The sequence below is a fragment of the Berghia stephanieae genome, chromosome 8, assembly GCF_034508935.2.
Source record: "Berghia stephanieae isolate SIO BIC M18660-M18661 chromosome 8, UCSD_Bste_1.3, whole genome shotgun sequence".
NCBI classification, from domain to species: domain Eukaryota; kingdom Metazoa; phylum Mollusca; class Gastropoda; order Nudibranchia; family Aeolidiidae; genus Berghia; species Berghia stephanieae.
In genome coordinates this window covers 46,643-60,968 of record NC_088367.1, presented here as the reverse complement: position 1 = coordinate 60,968, position 14,326 = coordinate 46,643, and the positions used below count along the sequence as shown (strand labels likewise).

At 38.0% G+C, this 14,326-nt stretch overlaps 1 pseudogene across 1 annotated transcript in view; it reads left to right on the top strand.

The window, feature by feature from the left end:
• The window catches only part of LOC144977931 (uncharacterized), a 53,586-nt pseudogene extending 41,523 nt beyond the window's left edge, over positions 1–12,063 (top strand). Inside the window, exons 19-25 of the transcript XR_013646437.1 lie at positions 492–650; positions 1,354–1,489; positions 2,932–3,031; positions 4,932–5,218; positions 5,686–7,679; positions 9,012–9,533; positions 10,978–12,063. The product of XR_013646437.1 is annotated as an uncharacterized LOC144977931 (transcript). The remainder of the gene's footprint in view (positions 1–491; positions 651–1,353; positions 1,490–2,931; positions 3,032–4,931; positions 5,219–5,685; positions 7,680–9,011; positions 9,534–10,977) is intronic.
• The last annotated feature ends 2,263 nt before the right edge of the window (positions 12,064–14,326 follow it).

Here is a 14,326-nt window from a genome sequence, read left to right as displayed (position 1 = left end):
CCTGCTTCATGAGCCGAATGGCTCTGAATGCTGAATTGAATTGAATTCCGTGACGGTTCGTGAATCAGCGCACGTTATGTCTTGTAATAAAGTCAACCAACATTGAGCGTAGTTAGTGATCGGATGGAAGACATGCTTGCGAAAATTTGGCCCCGGCACAGTGTTTCTAAGGCCTTTCTAAGCCACTTTTGTCACATTACCCCCCACTCAACTCTGGTGAAAATGGGACCTGACTATATATATATATGTATATATATATATATATATATATATATATATTATATATATATATATATATATATATTATATATATAATATAAGCAATGGCGGGTAATGCCAGAGTAAAAGAGCGCCTAACAGACGAAATGTGTTGTATGAAATAGAAATGGGGTTCATCATGGCCCACTGAATAAATAAATCATTTTATCTGAAACTAAATCAATTTTCATTGTGCGCTTCTGAAATGTACATTTTTTGGTGTTAAATTTCAGGTGTCAAAACTTCCAAGGAAGGAAAGAAATCCTCACTCTGCTAAAGACTTACGTGAAATCGGAATCAAAATGCCCTTTCATCTTGCACGGGAAAACCGGAAGTGGAAAGTCAGCCATTCTTGCCAAAGCCTGCAAGGAGATCAACAAATGGTTTAAAGGGTAAAACTCAAACCGTACATACATATTTACGAATCCGATAACAGAGATGTCAACGATTGTGAAATACTCGTAGCCTGACGCAGTCGAGGAGGTCTGTTATTTTAGTGTGGTTGTTTATTTTTGGTGGTGGGGGGGGGGGGGGGGTCTTGTATTTTTCTTTCTACTTTGTCTGGCACTTTTTCAGGACTTTAAAATTTAGTTGCTTCTCATTTTTTTTTCTGTGATACTAGCCTGATACTAGCTGTGGACTGTAAAAAATAATAAACAAAAATGAATAGAACAGCTTCAAAAAAAAGAACAAAATACCAAACACGGAACGTTTTGGGCTTAAAGCCCTTCTTCAGCCAACGACAAAAACAATAAAGACATAAATGCATTACTAACTCCTAAATGTCTATACACGTCTTTCCAGAGTACAGCAGTTAACCAATAAAAAATTTACCCTATAGAGAGTATGCGCTTGGCTAATAAGTTCACAACATTGCCATCCGGAAGTATAACGGACCAACACACAAAACTCAGTGTAACCATAAACTTTTATAGTCCGGATAATACAGTTCAGTGAGAATTACTCATAAACGCGGATGACCAAAAAAAAAAAAAAAAAAAAAAAAAAAAAAAAAAAAAAAAAAAAACAATAACAAAGGCCTGAGTGACGTCAACTGCAATCTATCTACAACTTATGTCTTTTTACTCTTGCCAGCTCCGACCAAGAGCCCCGCGTGTTGATACGCATGATATCCAGCACTATGGCGTCCACTAACGTACGCACCATGCTGCACGATGTCTGTCTACAACTCTGCCACATCTTTGGACAAAACCCAACAGAGGTTCCCACGGTAAGTTCTTTTTATTTTACTGGCGTAATCTGATTTTTATTCTTTTTTAAACCCACGTCTTTATAATTTTTGCCAGAAACCTATATTCTTCAAATATCGATTTATTAATATGACCCTCATCTTGTCATAAATAGTCAAACCTGGGACTTCTTGATGTCAATTGGATTCAATAGTCTGATATCACGTCACCCAGCAACGGCGGCTATCGTGGTTCTAACAAAGAAAATCTGTACTTTTTATTCTTCATGCTGGCTAGAACTTTTCATATGTCTTGTAATCAGAATGTGTAAAAGTCAAAACATGATCAGATTTATAATGTTTTTTTTTCCCTCTGGATACGCTTTTATGCTCGTCGGAAAAATATGTTATAAGGGCGTCCGCCATTGTTCCGATAGTTTAGAGTCAGTTACTAAGTTACCATGCGTAATTACGAGGGAAGTGACGTTATGACTGTTGAAGAGTATTGCCACAGTTGTTGTAATGAAGCATTTTTGCCTTTGAGAAATTTAACTCTTTCCTTACCAACTATAGGAAAATCGTCAAATTATTTACGATACAACCAACATTTTTCTTCTTCAAATTTCTTTTTTACATCATAAAATTTAAAGAGAATGAATATTGTGTTGTAGAGCATGTTTTGCTAAAGAAATTATTTATCGCAAGAACCTTACTGCTATTGAGTGATAAAAAATATATTTTGTGTTATTTGGTTGTGAAGTTTTCGGGGGAAATCCTGAAAATGGCTGGTAAGGAATTATTTTTTATATTCCAACAACGAAACCTACCATACTCAATTTTGTTGTAAAACTCATGAAAGACTAGGAGTAGGGTAACCTGTTATTTGCTGAAAGAATGAAACTGCATGTAATTGATGCTATGTGTTTAGCCAAAATGCTCATCACATCAGCCAGCTGGATATAGATAGTATGCAGATGACGTCACTCAGGCCTTTGTTATTGTTTTTGCTATCCGCGTTTGTGAGTTGTTCTCACTAAACTGTATTAACCTGACTATAAAAGTTCATGGTGACACAGAGTTTGTGTGTTGGTCCGTTATACTTCCGATGGCAATGTTGTGAACTCCTTGGCCAAGCGCATTCTATCTATGTCAAAAACAATAACAAAGACCTGAGTGACGTCATCTGCATACTATCTATAACGTACGAACACACAAACTGTGTAAAAACATGAACGTTTATAGTCTGATTGATAGATTTAGTGACAACTACTCATAAAAATAGCTGGCTAAAAACAAAAACAAAGACGTCAATTTCGTTCCTTCTATATGATCCATCAATAAAATCGTCATTTGAAAAAAAAAATGAAAATCATTTTATTTACATATTTTATAAACATCTATATATTTATTTAATTAATTGTGAGTAGTTTACAAAAAATGAAAAAATAAACGAAGCTTACACCAGTTTCCCTCACTCATTTCAGGACTTCAAGGGAGTTTTCAATGACTTTGCATATCGCATAGGATACGCCACGTATAACAATCCATTAGTCATTGTTCTAGATGCTGTTGATCGGCTCTCAGGTAAGTCTGAACTCATTCATTAATAAGTTAACGATTACGTTACCAACCTACAACGATCGACGAACGACAAGGAAGAAAACGAAGATGTGTACTCAGAGTCTTAGGACAGATCTTTGTTTTCTTCCACGTCGTTCGTCGATCGCTGTAGGTTGGAACATAATCTTTAACTCACTCAACCCTAACACCGACTATATCAGTGTCTTGACCAGGGTTCACAAATTACCATCCGGAATATATATCGTTATCAGAACAAATTGTTAGCGTGTAAGCTTTATATTGGTTAATGTTAGTTGAAAAAACTATCTATGCAGGTTCATAATAAACAATATAGCAAAAGGCTTGAGTGACGTTAACTGCTATCATTCATACCTATTCATCCTTACTTTATCTCATGCTTTATTTAGTACATTTTTTCTGACACAAAATAGCCGTACATCAATACTATGTTTTAAGCATGTTAATAATATCAATAAAACAATAAATGTACATGCTCTATTTTTATATACATCTTTGTCGAATTTTTGAATGTAGCAATCTCTGGCATGGTGAGTTGGAACTTGTATCACATTCTTCACATTCATTCATTCAATATCTCATTCATGCATTCTGTCAAAAAATTAAACCATACACGTCATCCCTACACTTTTAAAGTAGCTACCATACCAAACAGAGCACAGTATGATACGCTTATAGCTCAATTGCACTCACCAAAGTTATTCACACACTCTTGCACCTACCCAAGCTTATATACTTACTCACTTGCTTACTAACTATTCTTACCCAAAGATCTTTGGAGGTTGGGTGGTTATGAGGCGGCAAATAAAACATGGTGAACAAAAGTGAATATAACAGCTTCGAAAAATAATAAAATACTAAACGTGGAGCTATCATGACCCCAGATGGGCAGACGAATATTAATTACTGGTGTATTAAAAAAAATTGAGCTTTTATATAGGGCAATATCCACTAAATGTGCTCAAGCCCTTTACAAGGGTCTCAACGCAACATTAACATGTAGGACGGGACATGCCGCCTGTTAGGCGATATTACAATGTTTCGGACAAAGACAACGCAGTTAACGGCCAGGGTACTCATTTAGACCTGAGTAGGTGAGAGAAGTGAGTAAAGAGCCTTTTCCAAGGACTCAACTTTCGCCGAGCGAGGCTCGAACCCAGACCTTCCGATCGAAAGCGAGTGTCATACCACTAGACCACATAGCCGCACTGTGTCATTACTGTGTTAACGTGCATCTGTTTGAAAAAAAAAACCTAACCATTCACCAGAACAAAATTGTCTAATATTTTTTTCAAAAATTATAGTTATATTGTTTCCCAAAAATTTAAAATTATTCTAAAAAAAAGGTAAAATATAAGTCACTCATATATATACGAGGTAATTATAGTCATTCATACATTAATGGGCTGTGCGTGTGTGTGGAAGTGTTTGAGATGAAGAAATTATGCCCGATTTTAGATGCTTGTTGGAAGGGTGAGAAGTGACGTCGGTTGAGAGTATTTCAATACAACAACGAAAAAAAACTTAAGCCCTGTCCCACGGCACCATTAGATCCCGTCGCTAGGCATTCCATGAAGGAAAATAGATAATCCACAAACATGAACACCCATGTTGTCCAAGTGAGCAAATTAGGAGTTAATATTCTTGCCCAAGGGAAAAAAATGAAAGTGCCTGAAGCGAAGCTCAAATCCGGGACCGTCTGGATCACAGTTCGATGCCTTAACCCCTCGGCCACTTCATCCCCCCCCCCAAAAAAAAAACAAAAAAAAAAAAACAACAAAACAAAAACAATGAGCCTATACTAATTTGGGTTCTCAGTCCTGTAAATAAGTACACATCGTTTTTAAGATATATTTTTTCTTCCTCTCTCCTTTGAACCGTCCAGATGAACACGACGCCAGAAAACTACAATGGCTTCCGCCAGAGTTACCTCCCAATGTCTATCTCATCGTGTCCACCATCTCTGACGAGAAGTTCGATTGCCTCCCCTGCGCCCAGAAGTTACTGGCTGGAACAGATGCCTGCATCGTGGAGCTGCCCACTTTGCCAGAGCTGGACGCCCTGGCGATGCTACAGCACTGGATGCAGGCCTCCAATAGAACAGTCACGGAATTGCAAAACCAGGTTATTGTGGATTCCTTCAAGAAATGTCCTTATCCCTTGTTTTTGAAGGTAAGACTGTTGATATTTATTTTTATTTATTTATTTATTTATTTATTTATATTATTTATTTATTTATTATTATTATTATTATTATTATTATTATTATTATTATTATTATATTATTAATATGATATGATGTGATATGATGATGATATATTATTATTATATTATTATTATTATTATTATTATATTATTATTATTATTATTATTATTATCTATCATCGTCGTCGTCGTCTCATCATCATCATCTATATTTGATAATTTGCATCGTTGTCATCACCATCATTATTATTTTTTCGTCGTCGTCAATTATCATTCATCATCATCATCATCATCGCCATCGTCGTTGTCGTCATCATCATCATATAATTATCATCATCATAATCATCATCATCATCATCATCATCATCATCATCATCACTGTCATCATAGAGTCTAACTACAATAAGAGTTTTCCATTGCTTTCATCCAAACAGCTCGCCTTTAACGAAGTAATGAAATGGCCGTCTTACATGAAACCAGAACAGGCCAAGCTAGGAGAAACTGTTAAGAAAGTAGCCACGCTAAGGTTTGGTCGTCTTGAAAGGGACCACGGAGAAGTGTTAGTACGAAGAGCCCTTGGCTACATCTCTGCTTCCAGGAATGGCATTGCCAGCAATGAGATGGAGGATGTTTTATCTCTGGACGAGGCCGTCATGGATGACGTCGTTGCCACTCACAGACCTCCTTGTCGAAGAATTCCACCTCTGCTCTGGCTCAGACTCTTTGAGGATTTATGGGATATGTTAGCGGAATGTCGCGCTGACAACTACAAAACTCTCTCTTGGGCCCACTCTCCAATTTCAGAAGCAGCCGAAGAGAGATATCTTCTTCAACGAGATAAGGCTCCTTCCTATCACAAACCACTCGCTGAATATTTCATGGGGATGTGGGTGAGGACCCCAAAACCTTTTACAGGAAATGAAAAAGGAAGCGATCGGTTTGTGTCAGATCAAGTTCTTTTCTATGAGCCCAAAGAGCTACAGGAGATGGCTCTGACAGAGTTTTCAATCTACGCAAAATCAACGAGCTTCCTTTTCATTTGATGCGTTCTCAACAGACTGGACTTCTGAAAAAGCATTGTCTGTGTAACTTTGAATGGATGCTTGCCAAATTGTGCGGTACGTCTCTTAGGGCATTACTAGAAGAATACCAAGCCATTCTCAGCGTTGAGCCCCATGAACCTGAAATAAGAATGTTGTCCGATGTTTTACACCTCTCTGGAAAAGCTCTTAGTAAAGAGCCGAGGCAGCTGGCTTCCCAGCTAGTTGGACGTCTCCATAAAGTAGTCACAACAGACAACCCAAGAGCACCGGGCGATCCTCGAAAATACCCAAATATTCATCCTTTGTTAGCAGATGCCAAAACGTCATCCGTTCCTGCCTTAATTCCTTCCATCGAGTGTCTGACGGAACCGGGAGGAATTCTTTTTGATATTTTATCCGGGCATTCCGAGCCGATCACAGCCATGACAATGACGACTGATGGAATGAGATCCCTCACCACCTCACAGGACAAAACGATGAAACTTTGGGACATTCGTTCAGGAAAGGTTGTCAAATCTATAGAAGGAATGAGCCGTGGTGTTTCTGCAATTCGCACAGCCAAGAACAACTCAGTGGCTATCACGGTCACAGGGTCTCTAATTCAAGTCTGGAGTCTTCAATCCGGTGAATTGTTATTCTCAGTAGAAGATTGTATTGACCCGCAAAAATTTCTGTTGCTGCTGAAGGACAGATTCTAGTCGCTGTGTTTGACGGTTCGAATACGTTCCGTTCTTGGAGCATGGATGATTTCAGCAAACTTTGCGATGTCGCCATCCCTGACAACAGCATTCATAAGGAAAACTCGATCCTCATTGCAGACTCGTCTTTTGGAGACCTCGTTCTCCACGCGTTCCGCAGCGCAAACACGGCGTCTGTCCAGCACGCAAAAAATGGAAAAATAGTAAAAACTCTACAGTGTCATGATAAATCGAGTTCCATCGTAGCTTTAGCCATTTCACGAGAATATTTCATCGTCTGCGCCAGGCAGCAATACATGGCACTTCATGAGATCCACGTCTTGGAGTTGTTCGACGCCAAAAAAGGAACTTACATTAGAAGTGTTAAAGGATGCGTGCACGACAATATCCAAGAACTATTCATCAACCTTGTTGGAAGTCACGCTATAGCGGTGTGTGCTTCTGCCATGAACAACAACTCAAATATAGCCCTTTGGAATTTGGAGACGGAGGACACAAACACCTTGCCAATCACCCGTGCGTGTCCACCATTGGGGCGTGTCTGGACTTCAAATTCTGCATGACCGGAGCAGTCGGAGAGAATTTCCTGCGGATTTGGGATTTGAGCACCAAAGTAAATCAACCCGCTCCTAAACTGAAGAAACAGCTCGGGGTGTGTGACATCTTGCCTATGATTGACAATCCAAGGTGATTTGATTTCTTTCTTCAATGTTTTCCCATTGGTGAGATGATTGAGATACTGGATGATGATGATGATGATAATATGTTCCCCAACGCCTGAAAACGGTGTTATATTGGGATTGTTTAGCGCGGCTATAATATGGTCTTGTGGTATGACATTCGCCTTCGGATCGGAAGGACCAGGTTTTGAGACCCTTCTCTAAGCGGCGCATTGTTGAGTCTTTGGAAAAAGGCTCTTTACTCACATACTCTCACCGTATTCATATGTAAAACGAGTACCTGGCTGTTAACAGCATTGTCTCTGTTCCAAAAATTATAATATCGCCTAACAGGTGACATGTCTCGTCTAACATGTTAAGTGTTGCTGTTGGCTAGGGACCCCTTGTAAAGCAATCTGAACACTTTTAGTGGATAGGAATGAGATTAGCAGAAGAGTAGCCTCCCTTGATTGGACGTCACGGTGAGAGTTATTTGTAAACAAACCAACTACAAGCCAAGCGCTCCAAATACAAAATTTATTATTCATATTTCTGTACAAAAATGCATAACGCCATTTTGTTTGTACAGAAATATGAATAATAAATTTTGTATTTGGAGCGCTTGGCTTGTAGTTGGTTTGTTTACAAATAACTTCTCCACCGGTGACGTCCAATCAAGGGACGCTACTCTTCCGCTAATCCCATTCCCTATATTGCGCTAGAAAACAGGTTTATTATGTCGGGGTGAATCTTTTGCGTAAAATTCAGAGTTAATATTGAACTCAAAACATCTAGTTATAAAAATGCATTCATTCAAGACACCAAAACAACAAATTAGGATCATGATCACAACCACTTCAACTACAATCACCACCACTACCATCACATCATCATCACTACCACCACTAATACTTCAAACACCACCATCAGATCATCATCATCATTACCATCATTACTACAAGTACTATCGGAGATTTAATTAATCTGAAAAAAGTACTTTTTTGCCACCAGGTTTATCCTGACTTAACCCTCTCCTTACCAACTACAGGAAAATCGTCACATTCGTTGCGATACAATGGACATTTATATTAATCAAAAACGTTTGTACATCACACATTTTCTGGTAAAAAAAACCCCTCTGATTTGTACAGCTTGTCATGCTGCACAAAAATTATGTATAAAAAGAAAGTAGACTCATATCTCGGTTTGAGTGTACAACAATCAAGTTTTCCTGAAAAAGGCCCGTAAGGAGAGAATAATTACCAATTCAAGATGGCGTTCACAGAATAACTTTACAAGACTGCTTTATGTTCTTTTTTTTTGATGTTGATAGTAAAAATATTTTTTTTTCTCTCTGCAGATACGTGGTGGCCAAGTCTATTCATAATGGACCAATCAGCGTTTGGAATGTCGCCAAGGGAAAATGTTTGCAATCGGCCGTGCGCATCGAGAGAGGGCTCACAGAGGGCTCTGACGCGCTCATCATGCGGAACACACGGCTTGTGATCCTCACGGACAGAGGATTCTCTAACGTCAGCGATGATTCCAGACCCGTATTCCAGACTGTTCTCGTTTACGACCTCAAGCTGAAGAAGTATGTCCGGAGACTCCCCGGATGTTACATTGTCCCCGCCCCTTCTCATGAATATGTATTGCTCGAGGATGATATGCTACTCGGGCCTTCGGACAATCGTAGCCATTTCATCATTTGGAATTTGATGACCGGCCACGCGGTCAGCAGGATAAAGACTGGCTTTAAGGAGCTTGAAAGGAAGCGTTTGGAACAAGGGGCAGGGCTGGCTATTCTGACTGACGTCACTGGCCGTGCTAAACGAGGGACATCCGCAATGATGACACCTTGGGACAGACGAGCAGAATCGAGGTAGGTACAGAATAACACTCTAGGCGGGTGGGTTAACCCTAAACCTTACTGGTCTCTTAGACTTTTGCTTTTGTCCTTCTATGATTTAATTTTCCTTCCCATGCGTTCCTTCCTGCCCTTAACTCTCTCTTTACAGACTGTTTTCAAGATTTTTACTGAAATGTAATATCGACCCAACACACAAATTGAATTTTTTAAACTCACATTTAAAAGTAATAAGTATCTACATACGACACGTCATCTTATTGAGAAAAAACAAGCTTTTACAAAACTACACTAAGTTTTGGTAAATATTATAAAGATTGCTCTTAACATTTTGTGATGTAGGAAACTAAATCTGTATAAGAAAATACCGTTTGTATCGTAACGAATGTGACGATTTTTCTACAGTTGGCAAGGTTAGGGTTAATTTGTACATAGACTATGTTCTGTTAGCCACTGGAATATTTGATGGAAGTGAAAAAGTCTGATTCATGTCTAGAGTTGAGATACTATATCTTACTGTAACTGATATTGTTTACTTGAAAAAGGCCTAAGGCCGAAACGTCTTTTGTTTTGTGTTGTTCCCTTATTTGTGAGTCAGATTTACTCCCTTTACCTTTCTCTCTCCATTTTATTGACTCATTTGGGCACCTCTAGTTTTTGGTGTAACTGATCCCTTTGTTGTGCATTAAGGCGTAAATAGGTTATTAGTTTTTAGATCTCGTTATAGCCTTAGGAAGGTTGTTGTGATGATGATGATGATGATGATGATGATGATGATGATGATGATGATGATGATGATGATGTTGTTGTTGTTGATGCCGTTTTTATGTTTGTTATTTTAATATTTTTTTATCGATGACTACGATGTTACTAGTGTGCATCTGTGTGAGTGTGTCTATGTCAATATTGTATTGTTATAAATGTGTAACCAAATGACAAATTGCCACTTTTTTTAGGACAATAAATATTTATTATTAATCATCAGATTGTGGCAAATTAGCCTGGTATCATGACCAAGTGGTCTTAGACTGTACACACTATATAAGATATAAATTGATTTTCGAATTTCCATCGGTTCTGTAAAACAAACTTGCGGGATTTGTTTTACTCTTTCTTGTGTATGTTTTTCTTTTAGCCCCGATATCGTCTACAGTGACTTTGTATAATGATACCGGAAGGCCCAAGGTTCGAGACCCGCTTTGAGCGGCGCATAGATGAGTTCTTGAAAAAGACTCTTTACTCACATTCTCTCACCTCGCTGAGTACCTGGTCGTTGACAGCGTTGTCTCTATCGGAAAAAAAATGTAATATCGTCTAACAGGCGTCATGTCTCGTCCTAAATGTTGAATGTTGCTGTTCGCTGGGTACCCCTTGTAAAGGGCTTTGAGCTTGTTTACTGGAAACTGTGCTATATGAATGCTCTAGTTGTTTTGTTTGTTTTTTTCTTCTCTCCCCCCAGGTCAGCAAGAAAGCGGCGTGAGGAGAAAGACAATGAAGAGGAGAAGTTACGACTGGAGGAACTCAGAAAGGAAAAAGATAACGTGGTAGAGCAATTATTGTCAGTCGGGATCAGAAGAAAATTGTTGCGTCCTTCTACGCCCATCACCTATGCGTCTTCGACATCGAGTCTCAAACACACACCCAGACTCTTCAGACAGAATATTCCATGATGTTCTTACACACCGCAGCCTTGACCTTTGACGGAAGTCATCTCGTGATAGCCAACTATGACGAAGACAGTAAAATCAGTTACGTCACGCTCTGGGACTGCACCTCTGGGGAAATCAAAAGGAGGTTGAAAAATGAAACTAACGTCAGTGCATTAGCATCACGGATGATGCAAAACGGGTTGTGATCGGAAGATCTCCTAATGAAGTCCATGTTGGGATCCGATGACGAGCAGTTCTCTACGCCGATACGTGGCCATGATGGTCTCCACTTCGAAATGAAGTCGAAAATATTCGTTCTCTGAAAATAGAAACAGAGCGATCGTCTTTGCGGGCGACATTTCGATATTGGGATTTAGAGAAAGGGTTCGATTTTAGCCGTGTTTACCCCTGATACCAGAATCACCGTATGCGATGTTCTACTGAATGGGTCTTTGATTGTTTTCGGGATGTATGAGAAACAAGATCTGGTGATTTTGAAGTTGATGGGGCAAAATGTTGGCGTTATTGAGGACACGGGGGTGTGAATCTATTTGGGGAAGTAGATGATACAACAGATGAAGAGGACGACGATGAAAACGATGACATGGATGACTAAATCTTGTTTTTGAAATGTTTACAGTGAATGACAAAATCAGTCGGATGGTGAAAAGGTTTGAACCGAGATATTGCCAAGTTTAGTTAGAAGGTTAATTTTTTATAAAAAATGAGTTCTTGTCATAAATGATTAAATCAACCCTTTTTGTACATCTTCGGGAAATATCAAAGCTTAATTTCACTTCTAAATATTTTTTTACAGTTAGTCAAGTTAAAACAGTATGAAATTTGAGAAAAGTTGCTGGATACCTTTCCCATATAATCTGACTATAACTTCTTGAAAAATCACCGATTTACTTCAAATACAGATTAAAATGCTATGGATAGCATATTCTTTCAGAAACTGCAAAAATATGCAAATCAAATATTCACCTTCCAACTGATTATGTCATGCACTGACAGATAATTATTCTAATTTGTATAAAGGTTGTTGACAAAGAGTCTCACAATGAATTTTTGCCAAAAAAAATTATTATTATTTGATGATAAGTTACAGAAATATTTTTAAATGGTAAACAATGAAGCTGTACAGAGAGTGTGTAACTACATGAACATTTAATTTTAGTGTCAAATAATATTGTATATATTTTTATGTTTGATTCCTACATAAACATGTAATAAGCGTAATGTCAAAGAATATTGTATATATTTTTGATGTTTGATTCCTGTTTGGAAGATTACCTATCAGTTATATTCATTTCTGTTTTCCAGTTTGTTTACATTTTGTTATAGTTTTTTTCTTTAGTTTTGTTTGTTTTTGTTATGTTAAAAAAATTAATTCTTTTTAATTATTTTTAAAATTTGGTAGTGTATGTTTTAAACCTCAAAGACTGACATTTTTTGTGTTGATTTAAAAACTAAGAATTGCTAAGTTAGTCACTGGAGATGTAAGAATTTATATGACACTCGCCTTCGGATCGGCAGAGCCCTGGTTCAAAACGACGTCATGCAGCCGATTACTTGGAAAAGTCTCTTTACTTGCATTATTTCACTGCACTTATGTGTAAAATGAGTTCCAGATCTGCATCAGCGTTGGTTCTTTTCAAATAAAGATTAAAATCGCGCCTTTCAGGCGTCATATTTTTCCCTACTTGTCAGTGTTGCTGATGGCTTGGGATCTTTTGTAAAGCGCTTTGAGCTTTTAGTTGGTATTGTACTATATAAAAGCTCTGTTTTATGGTTTGTTTTTTTGTTTTTGGTTTTTTGCTACCTGCTAATTTAAATGTTTTAAACATCATAAATGATAATATTACTATCATTTTTTAAAAAAAGGATACAAAGTCTGTGATAGGAAAATCTCCAATGGGAGCAATCTTCTTGTTTCCGTCCAACTTAGTCATCGATCACGTGATTTTTTGCTGTACAACGATTGGACATTTCTCAATAAATGTAAACACGTTGCTTTTTTTTTTAATGAAATTTGTAAACATACCATCAGTCATGCTGAACAAAATGACCAATCGTAATGTTAGGTATTTCTCAAACTGAGAACAAGTTTCACTATAGATAGAACGACGATGACGTCACCCAGGTTTTCGTTATTGGTTTTTGCCACCCGCGTTCGTGAGTAATTCTCACTAAACTGTATTAACCAGACTATAAACGTTCATGGTTACACACAGTCTTGTGTGTTGGTCCGTTATACTTCCGCATGGCAATATTCTGAACTTCTTAGCGAAGCGCATACTATCTATACGGGTCATTTTGAGCACACTTTTTGCAATGTGACCAATGACCTCGAGCACATGGAAAGGTAATATGTGACCCTCCGTCTCAAAACGGTATTATGTCGTGATGTTTCAGACCCCAAAAAGTGAATTTAGAGATAGAATGATGAGAAATTGGAGGTCAGAAGTTTTTTCAATGCAAGAAATAATCTTTATACTCCACCATAACGTACAGAAATTAAACTCAAGTTGGATATTTGTGGCTATGAATTCAATTTCCCTTACCGAATGGATCCCGATATAATACCGCTTTGATACGGTGGGTCACATATAGATCATCCCCATTGAGATTTGGGATAATTATTTTCAATTTCTTCTGTATCAAATTAAATATTTTTTTATAATATTTTATATATGATATATAGGATTTTCAGGGAGTGAGTGTTGTGTGCGTGTGTGTGCGTGTGTGTGTGTGTGGTGTGTGTGTCTGTGTGTGTGTGTGTGATGTGGATGTAGTAGAGCACGGGCGGTGTTGCGAGCTTATGTCCTCCCAAATTTTGACATCATTATAAGGACTCTGTGGTTTGTGTTTTATCACTTTAGGTGTGTTTTGAGTTGCATTAATAATAATATTTAGCGAATTATTTTCATTATTTATTTGGGTGTTATCATCATCATCATCATCATCATCATCATCATCATCATCATCATCATCATCATCATCGTCGTCGTCGTCATCATCATCATCATCATCATCATCATCATCCATCATCATATCATCACCACCACCACCACCACCACCACCACCATCATCATCATCATCCATCATCATCATCATCATCATCATCATCATCATCATCATCATTATTGTTGAATA